General features: G+C 49.3%; 6 pseudogenes; all 6 read left to right on the top strand.

Moving 5' to 3' along the window:
- Positions 1–2,949: 2,949 nt before the first annotated feature.
- LOC124719964 lies at positions 2,950–3,162 on the top strand (annotated as a pseudogene).
- A 3,273-nt stretch (positions 3,163–6,435) lies between these two features.
- Positions 6,436–6,648, top strand: LOC124719968 (annotated as a pseudogene).
- Positions 6,649–9,926: 3,278 nt separating this feature from the next.
- On the top strand, positions 9,927–10,139 carry LOC124719974 (annotated as a pseudogene).
- A 3,278-nt stretch (positions 10,140–13,417) lies between these two features.
- Positions 13,418–13,630, top strand: LOC124719977 (annotated as a pseudogene).
- A 3,275-nt stretch (positions 13,631–16,905) lies between these two features.
- LOC124719982 lies at positions 16,906–17,118 on the top strand (annotated as a pseudogene).
- Positions 17,119–20,393: 3,275 nt separating this feature from the next.
- LOC124719988 lies at positions 20,394–20,606 on the top strand (annotated as a pseudogene).
- Positions 20,607–21,129: the final 523 nt, after the last annotated feature.

Below are 21,129 nucleotides of genomic sequence, written 5' to 3' on the forward strand. Positions count from 1 at the left end.
CTCGCGAACGTCGTCGTCGTCGCCGCCGCACGCACGCAGAATACGTGTGTACACACGCACACACACATATGCAGTAGGTGGTGGACGACGTAAGCACTCGGCTAGGTGTAGCTCGCGCCAGTATAGCTCGCACCGGCCTGACGCTGCTGTGGGGCGGCCTCACGGCTTCTCCACTGCCCTGGCAGCTAGCGGCGTTCAAATAGGAGTCGCAGTTTACTCCTCGACATGGAGGGTAGTACTGGGCTGTTGACGAGTGCTCTCGTATATTGTCGTTCCTTCCGGCACTTGCTTTTGCGATGTTTTCGACGGTCGCCTGTTGCCATATCAGCCCGCACCACCGTATGTCACTCCCTCATGTGGAACGCACACGCTGCAAGCATTTAGGCCCTGACACTGCGGTTTTTCATCTCTGGCGGTACTCCGCAAGGATACCGCCCTTCGATTGTGACATTCCAGCACTAATCGAAGTGCTAGGTTTTCCGGCCTGTTAGGAGACCGCTTCTGCAAAATGTGCGAGGAGATTTTTGCTGGTTGCGAGCTACCCGCCGATTTTCTAGCTGTACATATTGGCTTTAATCCAAAGGTCACAGGTCACTGATACGCTAAAGACGTACGTCCCATCACCGTACTTAACACTGATTATAAGTTGGTGGCACGAAGTGTGGCTTCACGTCTTAAACAGGGAATGAATAAGGTACTTTGTCCCACTCAATCATGTGGCGTTTCGAATCGAACCACCTTCACCGCTGCTTCTATATACCGTGATGCTGTCTTACTCACCCACCGCCGACGCTCGAACCCCGGCTGCAATTGATCCCTAGATTTCGCCGGTGCCTCCGATAGGGTCTCCCATCCTACCTGCTGGCCGTTATGTAGCGGATGGGTTTCGGGGAGCACTTCATAAGAGTCATCCGGCACTTCTTGGATGGAGCAAATTCCACAATCATTGTGAACGGTTGCAGATCACGACCAATTCCCATCAGACGATCAGTTCGACAAGGGTGTCCCTTGTCAGTGTATTTTATCGCTTTGGCGCTGTACCCCATGCTGCGTGACATCGGACGGATGGTCGATGGTGTTCCTTTCCCAGGCGTCACCTTCCGCAGTGTGGCGTAGGCGGATGGTGTAGGTGTGTTTGTAGCAAACGCCAGGGACATCGATTCGGTTCGCCGAGTCCTCCACGTTTATGAACGAGCATCCGGTGCCATGTTAAAATCCAACAAAATGGTGCTAATCCCACTAGGACCACGATCATTGACCATCGAACGCCCATGCTACCGGATTGTAGGGGAACAACGTATCTTGGGTCTTGAGGTGACTGCCTGTCCACAGCGCATGTTAACACTCACGTGCAGGCGGATTCTCACGCGCATCAGAGGACTTTGCGTGAGTCACACTGATCAACGACTCGACCTCCATCAACGAATCCAACTGATTAATACTTACATCCTATCACGGGCATGGTATGTAGCACAACTCCTTACGCTACCGAAACAAACCAGCAGAGCCATCTCACAAACAGTATATTGCCTATTGTGGCGGCGTGCACTATTCAAAGTTGATGCACAGACTTGTACACTGCCAAAAGTCGATAGTCGCCTTGGACTCATTGACTTTCCCCACAAATGTGCGGCAATCCTGATTCACCGTATCGCCACTTTGCGTGAGATTGACCCAGGTGGGACAACAGCGGTGCTTTTCGACCGTTATCGCCTACAATCGGCGCGTGCACCAGTATGCTTGACACATATTCCATTCCGGATGACGACAGTCAAGGACTATCACCTCAATCAAAGTTACATCCTAGCAGTGGCCACCGACAAGGCACGCACATCGAAGCGCCTTTACTAGGCGCTTCGAGGCCAGCTCACACCACACAAATTGGAGGACAGACGACCGTCGGTCATCTGGCACCACGCTTGGGCTAATATCAACCACCTAGCCCTTCCCACAGAAGTTTCAGCGCTATGGTATCGCGTTGTAAACAATTTAATACCCACTAATCATCGCCTGGCGGCCATCCTCCTATGGCCCTCGGCTGCTTGCGGCCGATGTGGTGACATAGACACCAGAGAGCATCGTCTCCTATGCCCTCACGTCACAGAAGTGTGGGACCTTGCACGTGTGCTATTAACGCTGATCGGTGGGACTACACTGGACTATGTGTCAGTCGACTGGTTCCTTAACCCTGGTATTCAGACCAACCCCCGAACACGACGTAACGCAATGGTGTGTCTCTTGGGCCAAACCATTTTCACGATCTATGACCTTTGCCTCGCAGATGCTGTCTCTTTCATGGACTACCTTTGGAGCCAGCATCGCCTGGCGGAATCTGACCGGAAATATACCATTACTTTTGCAAGATTTCTTAAAGTTGCAATGGTTCATGGTTATCAAAAGGTGTTCCGGGCTAACTAAGGCACCTCGTATAAGAATTGCCTGAGTGTACCCCTGGATCTTTGTCACTCGGACTTTCAAACTACCCTTGACTTACCCATACCCCAGATTTGATATTGGCCTTCTGGGCATCACTAGAGTAGACTGTTCTGTGATACTGATAATATGGAAATTGGTAACATGCGAATTGTGTGAACCTTGTATGAAAAATTATTGGAAAATTGGAAAACGCATAATCTATCTTAGAGGATTATTACTTTGTTAATTCTATGGGCGATGGGATTATCTCGCCAGTTCGTTTGAGTGTGCTGCGTCGCTGTTTTTTTTTTTATTTTGCCTTCATTTCTGTCTTTATTTATTTCTTTCTATTTAGTTTTTAAAATCATCACTTGCCTCACACCTGCAGAGGGAGGTGTGTTTCTGAGTAGTGTGTCGTCGCCCCCTGAGGCATAGCAGAGTATGCCTCCGCTTTTATTTTCGGTTTATGGCAATAAGTCTTGCTACTAACAACACCCTGCTTTACGTGCTGCGTCGACACTAGAGGATGGCGGCATTTTTGGAGAGGAAAAGGTAGGGCTATAGGGGAGGTAGGAGGGAAAAAAAGTGTAGTATCTGTTCTTATCAGCTTAATATCTGATACGTCCTGCATCACACGACCAGAATATTAAACTCATTTTTGGCTTCTGACGGAGTGCTAGGGGCTTGCTCCACCTCTGTAGCGGGTTGGCCCGGCATTGCAGTACCGCCGGGATCGGCCCACCTAAAATTAATTAAAACACAGCCTGAAATGGGTTAACATTCTGCAGTGATCAGATATTCCGCTGGTAGCAAAACTTGTCGTAGTTGTTGATGTGCCCAGTAGTTAGTTGCTTACACACCACGATTTCTTTTAATTAATTTAAGATTATCTTAAGTAATTTTTTTTTTTTTTTTTTTTTTGCGGTTAGCCGGACCGCACTTGCAGCCGCATTACGCTAGGCTGGTAATTTATGGGGGCACAGGACAGTGCCTTCGGATGCCTCGTTAGCGTCTCTTATGGTCTGGTCACAGATAATTTTAATTAAATTGTTTGGAGTTATAACCTTAGCTCCTCGCGAACGTCGTCGTCGTCGCCGCCGCACGCACGCAGAATACGTGTGTACACACGCACACACACATATGCAGTAGGTGGTGGACGACGTAAGCACTCGGCTAGGTGTAGCTCGCGCCAGTATAGCTCGCACCGGCCTGACGCTGCTGTGGGGCGGCCTCACGGCTTCTCCACTGCCCTGGCAGCTAGCGGCGTTCAAATAGGAGTCGCAGTTTACTCCTCGACATGGAGGGTAGTACTGGGCTGTTGACGAGTGCTCTCGTATATTGTCGTTCCTTCCGGCACTTGCTTTTGCGATGTTTTCGACGGTCGCCTGTTGCCATATCAGCCCGCACCACCGTATGTCACTCCCTCATGTGGAACGCACACGCTGCAAGCATTTAGGCCCTGACACTGCGGTTTTTCATCTCTGGCGGTACTCCGCAAGGATACCGCCCTTCGATTGTGCCATTCCAGCACTAATCGAAGTGCTAGGTTTTCCGGCCTGTTAGGAGACCGCTTCTGCAAAATGTGCGAGGAGATTTTTGCTGGTTGCGAGCTACCCGCCGATTTTCTAGCTGTACATATTGGCTTTAATCCAAAGGTCACAGGTCACTGATGGGCTAAAGACGTACGTCCCATCACCGTTCTTAACACTGATTATAAGTTGGTGGCACGAAGTGTGGCTTCACGTCTTAAACAGGGAATGAATAAGGTACTTTGTCCCACTCAATCATGTGGCGTTTCGAATCGAACCACCTTCACCGCTGCTTCTATATACCGTGATGCTGTCTTACTCACCCACCGCCGACGCTCGAACCCCGGCTGCAATTGATCCCTAGATTTCGCCGGTGCCTCCGATAGGGTCTCCCATCCTACCTGCTGGCCGTTATGTAGCGGATGGGTTTCGGGGAGCACTTCATAAGAGTCATCCGGCACTTCTTGGATGGAGCAAATTCCACAATCATTGTGAACGGTTGCAGATCACGACCAATTCCCATCAGACGATCAGTTCGACAAGGGTGTCCCTTGTCAGTGTATTTTATCGCTTTGGCGCTGTACCCCATGCTGCGTGACATCGGACGGATGGTCGATGGTGTTCCTTTCCCAGGCGTCACCTTCCGCAGTGTGGCGTAGGCGGATGGTGTAGGTGTGTTTGTAGCAAACGCCAGGGACATCGATTCGGTTCGCCGAGTCCTCCACGTTTATGAACGAGCATCCGGTGCCATGTTAAAATCCAACAAAATGGTGCTAATCCCACTAGGACCACGATCATTGACCATCGAACGCCCATGCTACCGGATTGTAGGGGAACAACGTATCTTGGGTCTTGAGGTGACTGCCTGTCCACAGCGCATGTTAACACTCACGTGCAGGCGGATTCTCACGCGCATCAGAGGACTTTGCGTGAGTCACACTGATCAACGACTCGACCTCCATCAACGAATCCAACTGATTAATACTTACATCCTATCACGGGCATGGTATGTAGCACAACTCCTTACGCTACCGAAACAAACCAGCAGAGCCATCTCACAAACAGTATATTGCCTATTGTGGCGGCGTGCACTATTCAAAGTTGATGCACAGACTTGTACACTGCCAAAAGTCGATAGTCGCCTTGGACTCATTGACTTTCCCCACAAATGTGCGGCAATCCTGATTCACCGTATCGCCACTTTGCGTGAGATTGACCCAGGTGGGACAACAGCGGTGCTTTTCGACCGTTATCGCCTACAATCGGCGCGTGCACCAGTATGCTTGACACATATTCCATTCCGGATGACGACAGTCAAGGACTATCACCTCAATCAAAGTTACATCCTAGCAGTGGCCACCGACAAGGCACGCACATCGAAGCGCCTTTACTAGGCGCTTCGAGGCCAGCTCACACCACACAAATTGGAGGACAGACGACCGTCGGTCATCTGGCACCACGCTTGGGCTAATATCAACCACCTAGCCCTTCCCACAGAAGTTTCAGCGCTATGGTATCGCGTTGTAAACAATTTAATACCCACTAATCATCGCCTGGCGGCCATCCTCCTATGGCCCTCGGCTGCTTGCGGCCGATGTGGTGACGTAGACACCAGAGAGCATCGTCTCCTATGCCCTCACGTCACAGAAGTGTGGGACCTTGCACGTGTGCTATTAACGCTGATCGGTGGGACTACACTGGACTATGTGTCAGTCGACTGGTTCCTTAACCCTGGTATTCAGACCAACCCCCGAACACGACGTAACGCAATGGTGTGTCTCTTGGGCCAAACCATTTTCACGATCTATGACCTTTGCCTCGCAGATGCTGTCTCTTTCATGGACTACCTTTGGAGCCAGCATCGCCTGGCGGAATCTGACCGGAAATATACCATTACTTTTGCAAGATTTCTTAAAGTTGCAATGGTTCATGGTTATCAAAAAGTGTTCCGGGCTAACTAAGGCACCTCGTATAAGAATTGCCTGAGTGTACCCCTGGATCTTTGTCACTCGGACTTTCAAACTACCCTTGACTTACCCATACCCCAGATTTGATATTGGCCTTCTGGGCATCACTAGAGTAGACTGTTCTGTGATACTGATAATATGGAAATTGGTAACATGCGAATTGTGTGAACCTTGTATGAAAAATTATTGGAAAATTGGAAAACGCATAATCTATCTTAGAGGATTATTACTTTGTTAATTCTATGGGCGATGGGATTATCTCGCCAGTTCGTTTGAGTGTGCTGCGTCGCTGTTTTTTTTTTATTTTGCCTTCATTTCTGCCTTTATTTATTTCTTTCTATTTAGTTTTTAAAATCATCACTTGCCTCACACCTGCAGAGGGAGGTGTGTTTCTGAGTAGTGTGTCGTCGCCCCCTGAGGCATAGCAGAGTATGCCTCCGCTTTTATTTTCGGTTTATGGCAATAAGTCTTGCTACTAACAACACCCTGCTTTACGTGCTGCGTCGACACTAGAGGATGGCGGCATTTTTGGAGAGGAAAAGGTAGGGCTATAGGGGAGGTAGGAGGGAAAAAAAGTGTAGTATCTGTTCTTATCAGCTTAATATCTGATACGTCCTGCATCACACGACCAGAATATTAAACTCATTTTTGGCTTCTGACGGAGTGCTAGGGGCTTGCTCCACCTCTGTAGCGGGTTGGCCCGGCATTGCAGTACCGCCGGGATCGGCCCACCTAAAATTAATTAAAACACAGCCTGAAATGGGTTAACATTCTGCAGTGATCAGATATTCCGCTGGTAGCAAAACTTGTCGTAGTTGTTGATGTGCCCAGTCGTTAGTTGCTTACACACCACGATTTCTTTTAATTAATTTAAGATTATCTTAAGTAATTTTTTTTTTTTTTTTTTTTTTTGCGGTTAGCCGGACCGCACTTGCAGCCGCATTACGCTAGGCTGGTAATTTATGGGGGCACAGGACAGTGCCTTCGGATGCCTCGTTAGCGTCTCTTATGGTCTGGTCACAGATAATTTTAATTAAATTGTTTGGAGTTATAACCTTAGCTCCTCGCGAACGTCGTCGTCGTCGCCGCCGCACGCACGCAGAATACGTGTGTACACACGCACACACACATATGCAGTAGGTGGTGGACGACGTAAGCACTCGGCTAGGTGTAGCTCGCGCCAGTATAGCTCGCACCGGCCTGACGCTGCTGTGGGGCGGCCTCACGGCTTCTCCACTGCCCTGGCAGCTAGCGGCGTTCAAATAGGAGTCGCAGTTTACTCCTCGACATGGAGGGTAGTACTGGGCTGTTGACGAGTGCTCTCGTATATTGTCGTTCCTTCCGGCACTTGCTTTTGCGATGTTTTCGACGGTCGCCTGTTGCCATATCAGCCCGCACCACCGTATGTCACTCCCTCATGTGGAACGCACACGCTGCAAGCATTTAGGCCCTGACACTGCGGTTTTTCATCTCTGGCGGTACTCCGCAAGGATACCGCCCTTCGATTGTGCCATTCCAGCACTAATCGAAGTGCTAGGTTTTCCGGCCTGTTAGGAGACCGCTTCTGCAAAATGTGCGAGGAGATTTTTGCTGGTTGCGAGCTACCCGCCGATTTTCTAGCTGTACATATTGGCTTTAATCCAAAGGTCACAGGTCACTGATGGGCTAAAGACGTACGTCCCATCACCGTTCTTAACACTGATTATAAGTTGGTGGCACGAAGTGTGGCTTCACGTCTTAAACAGGGAATGAATAAGGTACTTTGTCCCACTCAATCATGTGGCGTTTCGAATCGAACCACCTTCACCGCTGCTTCTATATACCGTGATGCTGTCTTACTCACCCACCGCCGACGCTCGAACCCCGGCTGCAATTGATCCCTAGATTTCGCCGGTGCCTCCGATAGGGTCTCCCATCCTACCTGCTGGCCGTTATGTAGCGGATGGGTTTCGGGGAGCACTTCATAAGAGTCATCCGGCACTTCTTGGATGGAGCAAACTCCACAATCATTGTGAACGGTTGCAGATCACGACCAATTTCCATCAGACGATCAGTTCGACAAGGGTGTCCCTTGTCAGTGTATTTTATCGCTTTGGCGCTGTACCCCATGCTGCGTGACATCGGACGGATGGTCGATGGTGTTCCTTTCCCAGGCGTCACCTTCCGCAGTGTGGCGTAGGCGGATGGTGTAGGTGTGTTTGTAGCAAACGCCAGGGACATCGATTCGGTTCGCCGAGTCCTCCACGTTTATGAACGAGCATCCGGTGCCATGTTAAAATCCAACAAAATGGTGCTAATCCCACTAGGACCACGATCATTGACCATCGAACGCCCATGCTACCGGATTGTAGGGGAACAACGTATCTTGGGTCTTGAGGTGACTGCCTGTCCACAGCGCATGTTAACACTCACGTGCAGGCGGATTCTCACGCGCATCAGAGGACTTTGCGTGAGTCACACTGATCAACGACTCGACCTCCATCAACGAATCCAACTGATTAATACTTACATCCTATCACGGGCATGGTATGTAGCACAACTCCTTACGCTACCGAAACAAACCAGCAGAGCCATCTCACAAACAGTATATTGCCTATTGTGGCGGCGTGCACTATTCAAAGTTGATGCACAGACTTGTACACTGCCAAAAGTCGATAGTCGCCTTGGACTCATTGACTTTCCCCACAAATGTGCGGCAATCCTGATTCACCGTATCGCCACTTTGCGTGAGATTGACCCAGGTGGGACAACAGCGGTGCTTTTCGACCGTTATCGCCTACAATCGGCGCGTGCACCAGTATGCTTGACACATATTCCATTCCGGATGACGACAGTCAAGGACTATCACCTCAATCAAAGTTACATCCTAGCAGTGGCCACCGACAAGGCACGCACATCGAAGCGCCTTTACTAGGCGCTTCGAGGCCAGCTCACACCACACAAATTGGAGGACAGACGACCGTCGGTCATCTGGCACCACGCTTGGGCTAATATCAACCACCTAGCCCTTCCCACAGAAGTTTCAGCGCTATGGTATCGCGTTGTAAACAATTTAATACCCACTAATCATCGCCTGGCGGCCATCCTCCTATGGCCCTCGGCTGCTTGCGGCCGATGTGGTGACGTAGACACCAGAGAGCATCGTCTCCTATGCCCTCACGTCACAGAAGTGTGGGACCTTGCACGTGTGCTATTAACGCTGATCGGTGGGACTACACTGGACTATGTGTCAGTCGACTGGTTCCTTAACCCTGGTATTCAGACCAACCCCCGAACACGACGTAACGCAATGGTGTGTCTCTTGGGCCAAACCATTTTCACGATCTATGACCTTTGCCTCGCAGATGCTGTCTCTTTCATGGACTACCTTTGGAGCCAGCATCGCCTGGCGGAATCTGACCGGAAATATACCATTACTTTTGCAAGATTTCTTAAAGTTGCAATGGTTCATGGTTATCAAAAGGTGTTCCGGGCTAACTAAGGCACCTCGTATAAGAATTGCCTGAGTGTACCCCTGGATCTTTGTCACTCGGACTTTCAAACTACCCTTGACTTACCCATACCCCAGATTTGATATTGGCCTTCTGGGCATCACTAGAGTAGACTGTTCTGTGATACTGATAATATGGATATTGGTAACATGCGAATTGTGTGAACCTTGTATGAAAAATTATTGGAAAATTGGAAAACGCATAATCTATCTTAGAGGATTATTACTTTGTTAATTCTATGGGCGATGGGATTATCTCGCCAGTTCGTTTGAGTGTGCTGCGTCGCTGTTTTTTTTTTTTTTATTTTGCCTTCATTTCTGTCTTTATTTATTTCTTTCTATTTAGTTTTTAAAATCATCACTTGCCTCACACCTGCAGAGGGAGGTGTGTTTCTGAGTAGTGTGTCGTCGCCCCCTGAGGCATAGCAGAGTATGCCTCCGCTTTTATTTTCGGTTTATGGCAATAAGTCTTGCTACTAACAACACCCTGCTTTACGTGCTGCGTCGACACTAGAGGATGGCGGCATTTTTGGAGAGGAAAAGGTAGGGCTATAGGGGAGGTAGGAGGGAAAAAAAGTGTAGTATCTGTTCTTATCAGCTTAATATCTGATACGTCCTGCATCACACGACCAGAATATTAAACTCATTTTTGGCTTCTGACGGAGTGCTAGGGGCTTGCTCCACCTCTGTAGCGGGTTGGCCCGGCATTGCAGTACCGCCGGGATCGGCCCACCTAAAATTAATTAAAACACAGCCTGAAATGGGTTAACATTCTGCAGTGATCAGATATTCCGCTGGTAGCAAAACTTGTCGTAGTTGTTGATGTGCCCAGTCGTTAGTTGCTTACACACCACGATTTCTTTTAATTAATTTAAGATTATCTTAAGTAATTTTTTTTTTTTTTTTTTTTTTTGCGGTTAGCCGGACCGCACTTGCAGCCGCATTACGCTAGGCTGGTAATTTATGGGGGCACAGGACAGTGCCTTCGGATGCCTCGTTAGCGTCTCTTATGGTCTGGTCACAGATAATTTTAATTAAATTGTTTGGAGTTATAACCTTAGCTCCTCGCGAACGTCGTCGTCGTCGCCGCCGCACGCACGCAGAATACGTGTGTACACACGCACACACACATATGCAGTAGGTGGTGGACGACGTAAGCACTCGGCTAGGTGTAGCTCGCGCCAGTATAGCTCGCACCGGCCTGACGCTGCTGTGGGGCGGCCTCACGGCTTCTCCACTGCCCTGGCAGCTAGCGGCGTTCAAATAGGAGTCGCAGTTTACTCCTCGACATGGAGGGTAGTACTGGGCTGTTGACGAGTGCTCTCGTATATTGTCGTTCCTTCCGGCACTTGCTTTTGCGATGTTTTCGACGGTCGCCTGTTGCCATATCAGCCCGCACCACCGTATGTCACTCCCTCATGTGGAACGCACACGCTGCAAGCATTTAGGCCCTGACACTGCGGTTTTTCATCTCTGGCGGTACTCCGCAAGGATACCGCCCTTCGATTGTGCCATTCCAGCACTAATCGAAGTGCTAGGTTTTCCGGCCTGTTAGGAGACCGCTTCTGCAAAATGTGCGAGGAGATTTTTGCTGGTTGCGAGCTACCCGCCGATTTTCTAGCTGTACATATTGGCTTTAATCCAAAGGTCACAGGTCACTGATGGGCTAAAGACGTACGTCCCATCACCGTTCTTAACACTGATTATAAGTTGGTGGCACGAAGTGTGGCTTCACGTCTTAAACAGGGAATGAATAAGGTACTTTGTCCCACTCAATCATGTGGCGTTTCGAATCGAACCACCTTCACCGCTGCTTCTATATACCGTGATGCTGTCTTACTCACCCACCGCCGACGCTCGAACCCCGGCTGCAATTGATCCCTAGATTTCGCCGGTGCCTCCGATAGGGTCTCCCATCCTACCTGCTGGCCGTTATGTAGCGGATGGGTTTCGGGGAGCACCTCATAAGAGTCATCCGGCACTTCTTGGATGGAGCAAACTCCACAATCATTGTGAACGGTTGCAGATCACGACCAATTTCCATCAGACGATCAGTTCGACAAGGGTGTCCCTTGTCAGTGTATTTTATCGCTTTGGCGCTGTACCCCATGCTGCGTGACATCGGACGGATGGTCGATGGTGTTCCTTTCCCAGGCGTCACCTTCCGCAGTGTGGCGTAGGCGGATGGTGTAGGTGTGTTTGTAGCAAACGCCAGGGACATCGATTCGGTTCGCCGAGTCCTCCACGTTTATGAACGAGCATCCGGTGCCATGTTAAAATCCAACAAAATGGTGCTAATCCCACTAGGACCACGATCATTGACCATCGAACGCCCATGCTACCGGATTGTAGGGGAACAACGTATCTTGGGTCTTGAGGTGACTGCCTGTCCACAGCGCATGTTAACACTCACGTGCAGGCGGATTCTCACGCGCATCAGAGGACTTTGCGTGAGTCACACTGATCAACGACTCGACCTCCATCAACGAATCCAACTGATTAATACTTACATCCTATCACGGGCATGGTATGTAGCACAACTCCTTACGCTACCGAAACAAACCAGCAGAGCCATCTCACAAACAGTATATTGCCTATTGTGGCGGCGTGCACTATTCAAAGTTGATGCACAGACTTGTACACTGCCAAAAGTCGATAGTCGCCTTGGACTCATTGACTTTCCCCGCAAATGTGCGGCAATCCTGATTCACCGTATCGCCACTTTGCGTGAGATTGACCCAGGTGGGACAACAGCGGTGCTTTTCGACCGTTATCGCCTACAATCGGCGCGTGCACCAGTATGCTTGACACATATTCCATTCCGGATGACGACAGTCAAGGACTATCACCTCAATCAAAGTTACATCCTAGCAGTGGCCACCGACAAGGCACGCACATCGAAGCGCCTTTACTAGGCGCTTCGAGGCCAGCTCACACCACACAAATTGGAGGACAGACGACCGTCGGTCATCTGGCACCACGCTTGGGCTAATATCAACCACCTAGCCCTTCCCACAGAAGTTTCAGCGCTATGGTATCGCGTTGTAAACAATTTAATACCCACTAATCATCGCCTGGCGGCCATCCTCCTATGGCCCTCGGCTGCTTGCGGCCGATGTGGTGACGTAGACACCAGAGAGCATCGTCTCCTATGCCCTCACGTCACAGAAGTGTGGGACCTTGCACGTGTGCTATTAACGCTGATCGGTGGGACTACACTGGACTATGTGTCAGTCGACTGGTTCCTTAACCCTGGTATTCAGACCAACCCCCGAACACGACGTAACGCAATGGTGTGTCTCTTGGGCCAAACCATTTTCACGATCTATGACCTTTGCCTCGCAGATGCTGTCTCTTTCATGGACTACCTTTGGAGCCAGCATCGCCTGGCGGAATCTGACCGGAAATATACCATTACTTTTGCAAGATTTCTTAAAGTTGCAATGGTTCATGGTTATCAAAAGGTGTTCCGGGCTAACTAAGGCACCTCGTATAAGAATTGCCTGAGTGTACCCCTGGATCTTTGTCACTCGGACTTTCAAACTACCCTTGACTTACCCATACCCCAGATTTGATATTGGCCTTCTGGGCATCACTAGAGTAGACTGTTCTGTGATACTGATAATATGGATATTGGTAACATGCGAATTGTGTGAACCTTGTATGAAAAATTATTGGAAAATTGGAAAACGCATAATCTATCTTAGAGGATTATTACTTTGTTAATTCTATGGGCGATGGGATTATCTCGCCAGTTCGTTTGAGTGTGCTGCGTCGCTGTTTTTTTTTTTTTTATTTTGCCTTCATTTCTGTCTTTATTTATTTCTTTCTATTTAGTTTTTAAAATCATCACTTGCCTCACACCTGCAGAGGGAGGTGTGTTTCTGAGTAGTGTGTCGTCGCCCCCTGAGGCATAGCAGAGTATGCCTCCGCTTTTATTTTCGGTTTATGGCAATAAGTCTTGCTACTAACAACACCCTGCTTTACGTGCTGCGTCGACACTAGAGGATGGCGGCATTTTTGGAGAGGAAAAGGTAGGGCTATAGGGGAGGTAGGAGGGAAAAAAAGTGTAGTATCTGTTCTTATCAGCTTAATATCTGATACGTCCTGCATCACACGACCAGAATATTAAACTCATTTTTGGCTTCTGACGGAGTGCTAGGGGCTTGCTCCACCTCTGTAGCGGGTTGGCCCGGCATTGCAGTACCGCCGGGATCGGCCCACCTAAAATTAATTAAAACACAGCCTGAAATGGGTTAACATTCTGCAGTGATCAGATATTCCGCTGGTAGCAAAACTTGTCGTAGTTGTTGATGTGCCCAGTCGTTAGTTGCTTACACACCACGATTTCTTTTAATTAATTTAAGATTATCTTAAGTAATTTTTTTTTTTTTTTTTTTTTTGCGGTTAGCCGGACCGCACTTGCAGCCGCATTACGCTAGGCTGGTAATTTATGGGGGCACAGGACAGTGCCTTCGGATGCCTCGTTAGCGTCTCTTATGGTCTGGTCACAGATAATTTTAATTAAATTGTTTGGAGTTATAACCTTAGCTCCTCGCGAACGTCGTCGTCGTCGCCGCCGCACGCACGCAGAATACGTGTGTACACACGCACACACACATATGCAGTAGGTGGTGGACGACGTAAGCACTCGGCTAGGTGTAGCTCGCGCCAGTATAGCTCGCACCGGCCTGACGCTGCTGTGGGGCGGCCTCACGGCTTCTCCACTGCCCTGGCAGCTAGCGGCGTTCAAATAGGAGTCGCAGTTTACTCCTCGACATGGAGGGTAGTACTGGGCTGTTGACGAGTGCTCTCGTATATTGTCGTTCCTTCCGGCACTTGCTTTTGCGATGTTTTCGACGGTCGCCTGTTGCCATATCAGCCCGCACCACCGTATGTCACTCCCTCATGTGGAACGCACACGCTGCAAGCATTTAGGCCCTGACACTGCGGTTTTTCATCTCTGGCGGTACTCCGCAAGGATACCGCCCTTCGATTGTGCCATTCCAGCACTAATCGAAGTGCTAGGTTTTCCGGCCTGTTAGGAGACCGCTTCTGCAAAATGTGCGATGAGATTTTTGCTGGTTGCGAGCTACCCGCCGATTTTCTAGCTGTACATATTGGCTTTAATCCAAAGGTCACAGGTCACTGATGGGCTAAAGACGTACGTCCCATCACCGTTCTTAACACTGATTATAAGTTGGTGGCACGAAGTGTGGCTTCACGTCTTAAACAGGGAATGAATAAGGTACTTTGTCCCACTCAATCATGTGGCGTTTCGAATCGAACCACCTTCACCGCTGCTTCTATATACCGTGATGCTGTCTTACTCACCCACCGCCGACGCTCGAACCCCGGCTGCAATTGATCCCTAGATTTCGCCGGTGCCTCCGATAGGGTCTCCCATCCTACCTGCTGGCCGTTATGTAGCGGATGGGTTTCGGGGAGCACCTCATAAGAGTCATCCGGCACTTCTTGGATGGAGCAAACTCCACAATCATTGTGAACGGTTGCAGATCACGACCAATTTCCATCAGACGATCAGTTCGACAAGGGTGTCCCTTGTCAGTGTATTTTATCGCTTTGGCGCTGTACCCCATGCTGCGTGACATCGGACGGATGGTCGATGGTGTTCCTTTCCCAGGCGTCACCTTCCGCAGTGTGGCGTAGGCGGATGGTGTAGGTGTGTTTGTAGCAAACGCCAGGGACATCGATTCGGTTCGCCGAGTCCTCCACGTTTATGAACGAGCATCCGGTGCCATGTTAAAATCCAACAAAATGGTGCTAATCCCACTAGGACCACGATCATTGACCATCAAACGCCCATGCTACCGGATTGTAGGGGAACAACGTATCTTGGGTCTTGAGGTGACTGCCTGTCCACAGCGCATGTTAACACTCACGTGCAGGCGGATTCTCACGCGCATCAGAGGACTTTGCGTGAGTCACACTGATCAACGACTCGACCTCCATCAACGAATCCAACTGATTAATACTTACATCCTATCACGGGCATGGTATGTAGCACAACTCCTTACGCTACCGAAACAAACCAGCAGAGCCATCTCACAAACAGTATATTGCCTATTGTGGCGGCGTGCACTATTCAAAGTTGATGCACAGACTTGTACACTGCCAAAAGTCGATAGTCGCCTTGGACTCATTGACTTTCCCCGCAAATGTGCGGCAATCCTGATTCACCGTATCGCCACTTTGCGTGAGATTGACCCAGGTGGGACAACAGCGGTGCTTTTCGACCGTTATCGCCTACAATCGGCGCGTGCACCAGTATGCTTGACACATATTCCATTCCGGATGACGACAGTCAAGGACTATCACCTCAATCAAAGTTACATCCTAGCAGTGGCCACCGACAAGGCACGCACATCGAAGCGCCTTTACTAGGCGCTTCGAGGCCAGCTCACACCACACAAATTGGAGGACAGACGACCGTCGGTCATCTGGCACCACGCTTGGGCTAATATCAACCACCTAGCCCTTCCCACAGAAGTTTCAGCGCTATGGTATCGCGTTGTAAACAATTTAATACCCACTAATCATCGCCTGGCGGCCATCCTCCTATGGCCCTCGGCTGCTTGCGGCCGATGTGGTGACGTAGACACCAGAGAGCATCGTCTCCTATGCCCTCACGTCACAGAAGTGTGGGACCTTGCACGTGTGCTATTAACGCTGATCGGTGGGACTACACTGGACTATGTGTCAGTCGACTGGTTCCTTAACCCTGGTATTCAGACCAACCCCCGAACACGACGTAACGCAATGGTGTGTCTCTTGGGCCAAACCATTTTCACGATCTATGACCTTTGCCTCGCAGATGCTGTCTCTTTCATGGACTACCTTTGGAGCCAGCATCGCCTGGCGGAATCTGACCGGAAATATACCATTACTTTTGCAAGATTTCTTAAAGTTGCAATGGTTCATGGTTATCAAAAGGTGTTCCGGGCTAACTAAGGCACCTCGTATAAGAATTGCCTGAGTGTACCCCTGGATCTTTGTCACTCGGACTTTCAAACTACCCTTGACTTACCCATACCCCAGATTTGATATTGGCCTTCTGGGCATCACTAGAGTAGACTGTTCTGTGATACTGATAATATGGATATTGGTAACATGCGAATTGTGTGAACCTTGTATGAAAAATTATTGGAAAATTGGAAAACGCATAATCTATCTTAGAGGATTATTACTTTGTTAATTCTATGGGCGATGGGATTATCTCGCCAGTTCGTTTGAGTGTGCTGCGTCGCTGTTTTTTTTTTTTATTTTGCCTTCATTTCTGTCTTTATTTATTTCTTTCTATTTAGTTTTTAAAATCATCACTTGCCTCACACCTGCAGAGGGAGGTGTGTTTCTGAGTAGTGTGTCGTCGCCCCCTGAGGCATAGCAGAGTATGCCTCCGCTTTTATTTTCGGTTTATGGCAATAAGTCTTGCTACTAACAACACCCTGCTTTACGTGCTGCGTCGACACTAGAGGATGGCGGCATTTTTGGAGAGGAAAAGGTAGGGCTATAGGGGAGGTAGGAGGGAAAAAAAGTGTAGTATCTGTTCTTATCAGCTTAATATCTGATACGTCCTGCATCACACGACCAGAATATTAAACTCATTTTTGGCTTCTGACGGAGTGCTAGGGGCTTGCTCCACCTCTGTAGCGGGTTGGCCCGGCATTGCAGTACCGCCGGGATCGGCCCACCTAAAATTAATTAAAACACAGCCTGAAATGGGTTAACATTCTGCAGTGATCAGATATTCCGCTGGTAGCAAAACTTGTCGTAGTTGTTGATGTGCCCAGTAGTTAGTTGCTTACACACCACGATTTCTTTTAATTAATTTAAGATTATCTTAAGTAATTTTTTTTTTTTTTTTTTTTTTTTTGCGGTTAGCCGGACCGCACTTGCAGCCGCATTACGCTAGGCTGGTAATTTATGGGGGCACAGGACAGTGCCTTCGGATGCCTCGTTAGCATCTCTTATGGTCTGGTCACAGATAATTTTAATTAAATTGTTTGGAGTTATAACCTTAGCTCCTCGCGAACGTCGTCGTCGTCGCCGCCGCACGCACGCAGAATACGTGTGTACACACGCACACACACATATGCAGTAGGTGGTGGACGACGTAAGCACTCGGCTAGGTGTAGCTCGCGCCAGTATAGCTCGCACCGGCCTGACGCTGCTGTGGGGCGGCCTCACGGCTTCTCCACTGCCCTGGCAGCTAGCGGCGTTCAAATAGGAGTCGCAGTTTACTCCTCGACATGGAGGGTAGTACTGGGCTGTTGACGAGTGCTCTCGTATATTGTCGTTCCTTCCGGCACTTGCTTTTGCGATGTTTTCGACGGTCGCCTGTTGCCATATCAGCCCGCACCACCGTATGTCACTCCCTCATGTGGAACGCACACGCTGCAAGCATTTAGGCCCTGACACTGCGGTTTTTCATCTCTGGCGGTACTCCGCAAGGATACCGCCCTTCGATTGTGCCATTCCAGCACTAATCGAAGTGCTAGGTTTTCCGGCCTGTTAGGAGACCGCTTCTGCAAAATGTGCGAGGAGATTTTTGCTGGTTGCGAGCTACCCGCCGATTTTCTAGCTGTACATATTGGCTTTAATCCAAAGGTCACAGGTCACTGATGGGCTAAAGACGTACGTCCCATCACCGTTCTTAACACTGATTATAAGTTGGTGGCACGAAGTGTGGCTTCACGTCTTAAACAGGGAATGAATAAGGTACTTTGTCCCACTCAATCATGTGGCGTTTCGAATCGAACCACCTTCACCGCTGCTTCTATATACCGTGATGCTGTCTTACTCACCCACCGCCGACGCTCGAACCCCGGCTGCAATTGATCCCTAGATTTCGCCGGTGCCTCCGATAGGGTCTCCCATCCTACCTGCTGGCCGTTATGTAGCGGATGGGTTTCGGGGAGCACTTCATAAGAGTCATCCGGCACTTCTTGGATGGAGCAAATTCCACAATCATTGTGAACGGTTGCAGATCACGACCAATTCCCATCAGACGATCAGTTCGACAAGGGTGTCCCTTGTCAGTGTATTTTATCGCTTTGGCGCTGTACCCCATGCTGCGTGACATCGGACGGATGGTCGATGGTGTTCCTTTCCCAGGCGTCACCTTCCGCAGTGTGGCGTAGGCGGATGGTGTAGGTGTGTTTGTAGCAAACGCCAGGGACATCGATTCGGTTCGCCGAGTCCTCCACGTTTATGAACGAGCATCCGGTGCCATGTTAAAATCCAACAAAATGGTGCTAATCCCACTAGGACCACGATCATTGACCATCGAACGCCCATGCTACCGGATTGTAGGGGAACAACGTATCTTGGGTCTTGAGGTGACTGCCTGTCCACAGCGCATGTTAACACTCACGTGCAGGCGGATTCTCACGCGCATCAGAGGACTTTGCGTGAGTCACACTGATCAACGACTCGACCTCCATCAACGAATCCAACTGATTAATACTTACATCCTATCACGGGCATGGTATGTAGCACAACTCCTTACGCTACCGAAACAAACCAGCAGAGCCATCTCACAAACAGTATATTGCCTATTGTGGCGGCGTGCACTATTCAAAGTTGATGCACAGACTTGTACACTGCCAAAAGTCGATAGTCGCCTTGGACTCATTGACTTTCCCCACAAATGTGCGGCAATCCTGATTCACCGTATCGCCACTTTGCGTGAGATTGACCCAGGTGGGACAACAGCGGTGCTTTTCGACCGTTATCGCCTACAATCGGCGCGTGCACCAGTATGCTTGACACATATTCCATTCCGGATGACGACAGTCAAGGACTATCACCTCAATCAAAGTTACATCCTAGCAGTGGCCACCGACAAGGCACGCACATCGAAGCGCCTTTACTAGGCGCTTCGAGGCCAGCTCACACCACACAAATTGGAGGACAGACGACCGTCGGTCATCTGGCACCACGCTTGGGCTAATATCAACCACCTAGCCCTTCCCACAGAAGTTTCAGCGCTATGGTATCGCGTTGTAAACAATTTAATACCCACTAATCATCGCCTGGCGGCCATCCTCCTATGGCCCTCGGCTGCTTGCGGCCGATGTGGTGACGTAGACACCAGAGAGCATCGTCTCCTATGCCCTCACGTCACAGAAGTGTGGGACCTTGCACGTGTGCTATTAACGCTGATCGGTGGGACTACACTGGACTATGTGTCAGTCGACTGGTTCCTTAACCCTGGTATTCAGACCAACCCCCGAACACGACGTAACGCAATGGTGTGTCTCTTGGGCCAAACCATTTTCACGATCTATGACCTTTGCCTCGCAGATGCTGTCTCTTTCATGGACTACCTTTGGAGCCAGCATCGCCTGGCGGAATCTGACCGGAAATATACCATTACTTTTGCAAGATTTCTTAAAGTTGCAATGGCTCATGGTTATCAAAAGGTGTTCCGGGCTAACTAAGGCACCTCGTATAAGAATTGCCTGAGTGTACCCCTGGATCTTTGTCACTCGGACTTTCAAACTACCCTTGACTTACCCATACCCCAGATTTGATATTGGCCTTCTGGGCATCACTAGAGTAGACTGTTCTGTGATACTGATAATATGGAAATTGGTAACATGCGAATTGTGTGAACCTTGTATGAAAAATTATTGGAAAATTGGAAAACGCATAATCTATCTTAGAGGATTATTACTTTGTTAATTCTATGGGCGATGGGATTATCTCGCCAGTTCGTTTGAGTGTGCTGCGTCGCTGTTTTTTTTTATTTTGCCTTCATTTCTGCCTTTATTTATTTCTTTCTATTTAGTTTTTAAAATCATCACTTGCCTCACACCTGCAGAGGGAGGTGTGTTTCTGAGTAGTGTGTCGTCGCCCCCTGAGGCATAGCAGAGTATGCCTCCGCTTTTATTTTCGGTTTATGGCAATAAGTCTTGCTACTAACAACACCCTGCTTTACGTGCTGCGTCGACACTAGAGGATGGCGGCATTTTTGGAGAGGAAAAGGTAGGGCTATAGGGGAGGTAGGAGGGAAAAAAAGTGTAGTATCTGTTCTTATCAGCTTAATATCTGATACGTCCTGCATCACACGACCAGAATATTAAACTCATTTTTGGCTTCTGACGGAGTGCTAGGGGCTTGCTCCACCTCTGTAGCGGGTTGGCCCGGCATTGCAGTACCGCCGGGATCGGCCCACCTAAAATTAATTAAAACACAGCCTGAAATGGGTTAACATTCTGCAGTGATCAGATATTCCGCTGGTAGCAAAACTTGTCGTAGTTGTTGATGTGCCCAGTCGTTAGTTGCTTACACACCACGATTTCTTTTAATTAATTTAAGATTATCTTAAGTAATTTTTTTTTTTTTTTTTTTTTTTTGCGGTTAGCCGGACCGCACTTGCAGCCGCATTACGCTAGGCTGGTAATTTATAGGGGCACAGGACAGTGCCTTCGGATGCCTCGTTAGCGTCTCTTATGGTCTGGTCACAGATAATTTTAATTAAATTGTTTGGAGTTATAACCTTAGCTCCTCGCGAACGTCGTCGTCGTCGCCGCCGCACGCACGCAGAATACGTGTGTACACACGCACACACACATATGCAGTAGGTGGTGGACGACGTAAGCACTCGGCTAGGTGTAGCTCGCGCCAGTATAGCTCGCACCGGCCTGACGCTGCTGTGGGGCGGCCTCACGGCTTCTCCACTGCCCTGGCAGCTAGCGGCGTT

This window comes from Schistocerca piceifrons, chromosome 1 (genome assembly GCF_021461385.2).
Source record: "Schistocerca piceifrons isolate TAMUIC-IGC-003096 chromosome 1, iqSchPice1.1, whole genome shotgun sequence".
NCBI lineage: Eukaryota > Metazoa > Arthropoda > Insecta > Orthoptera > Acrididae > Schistocerca > Schistocerca piceifrons.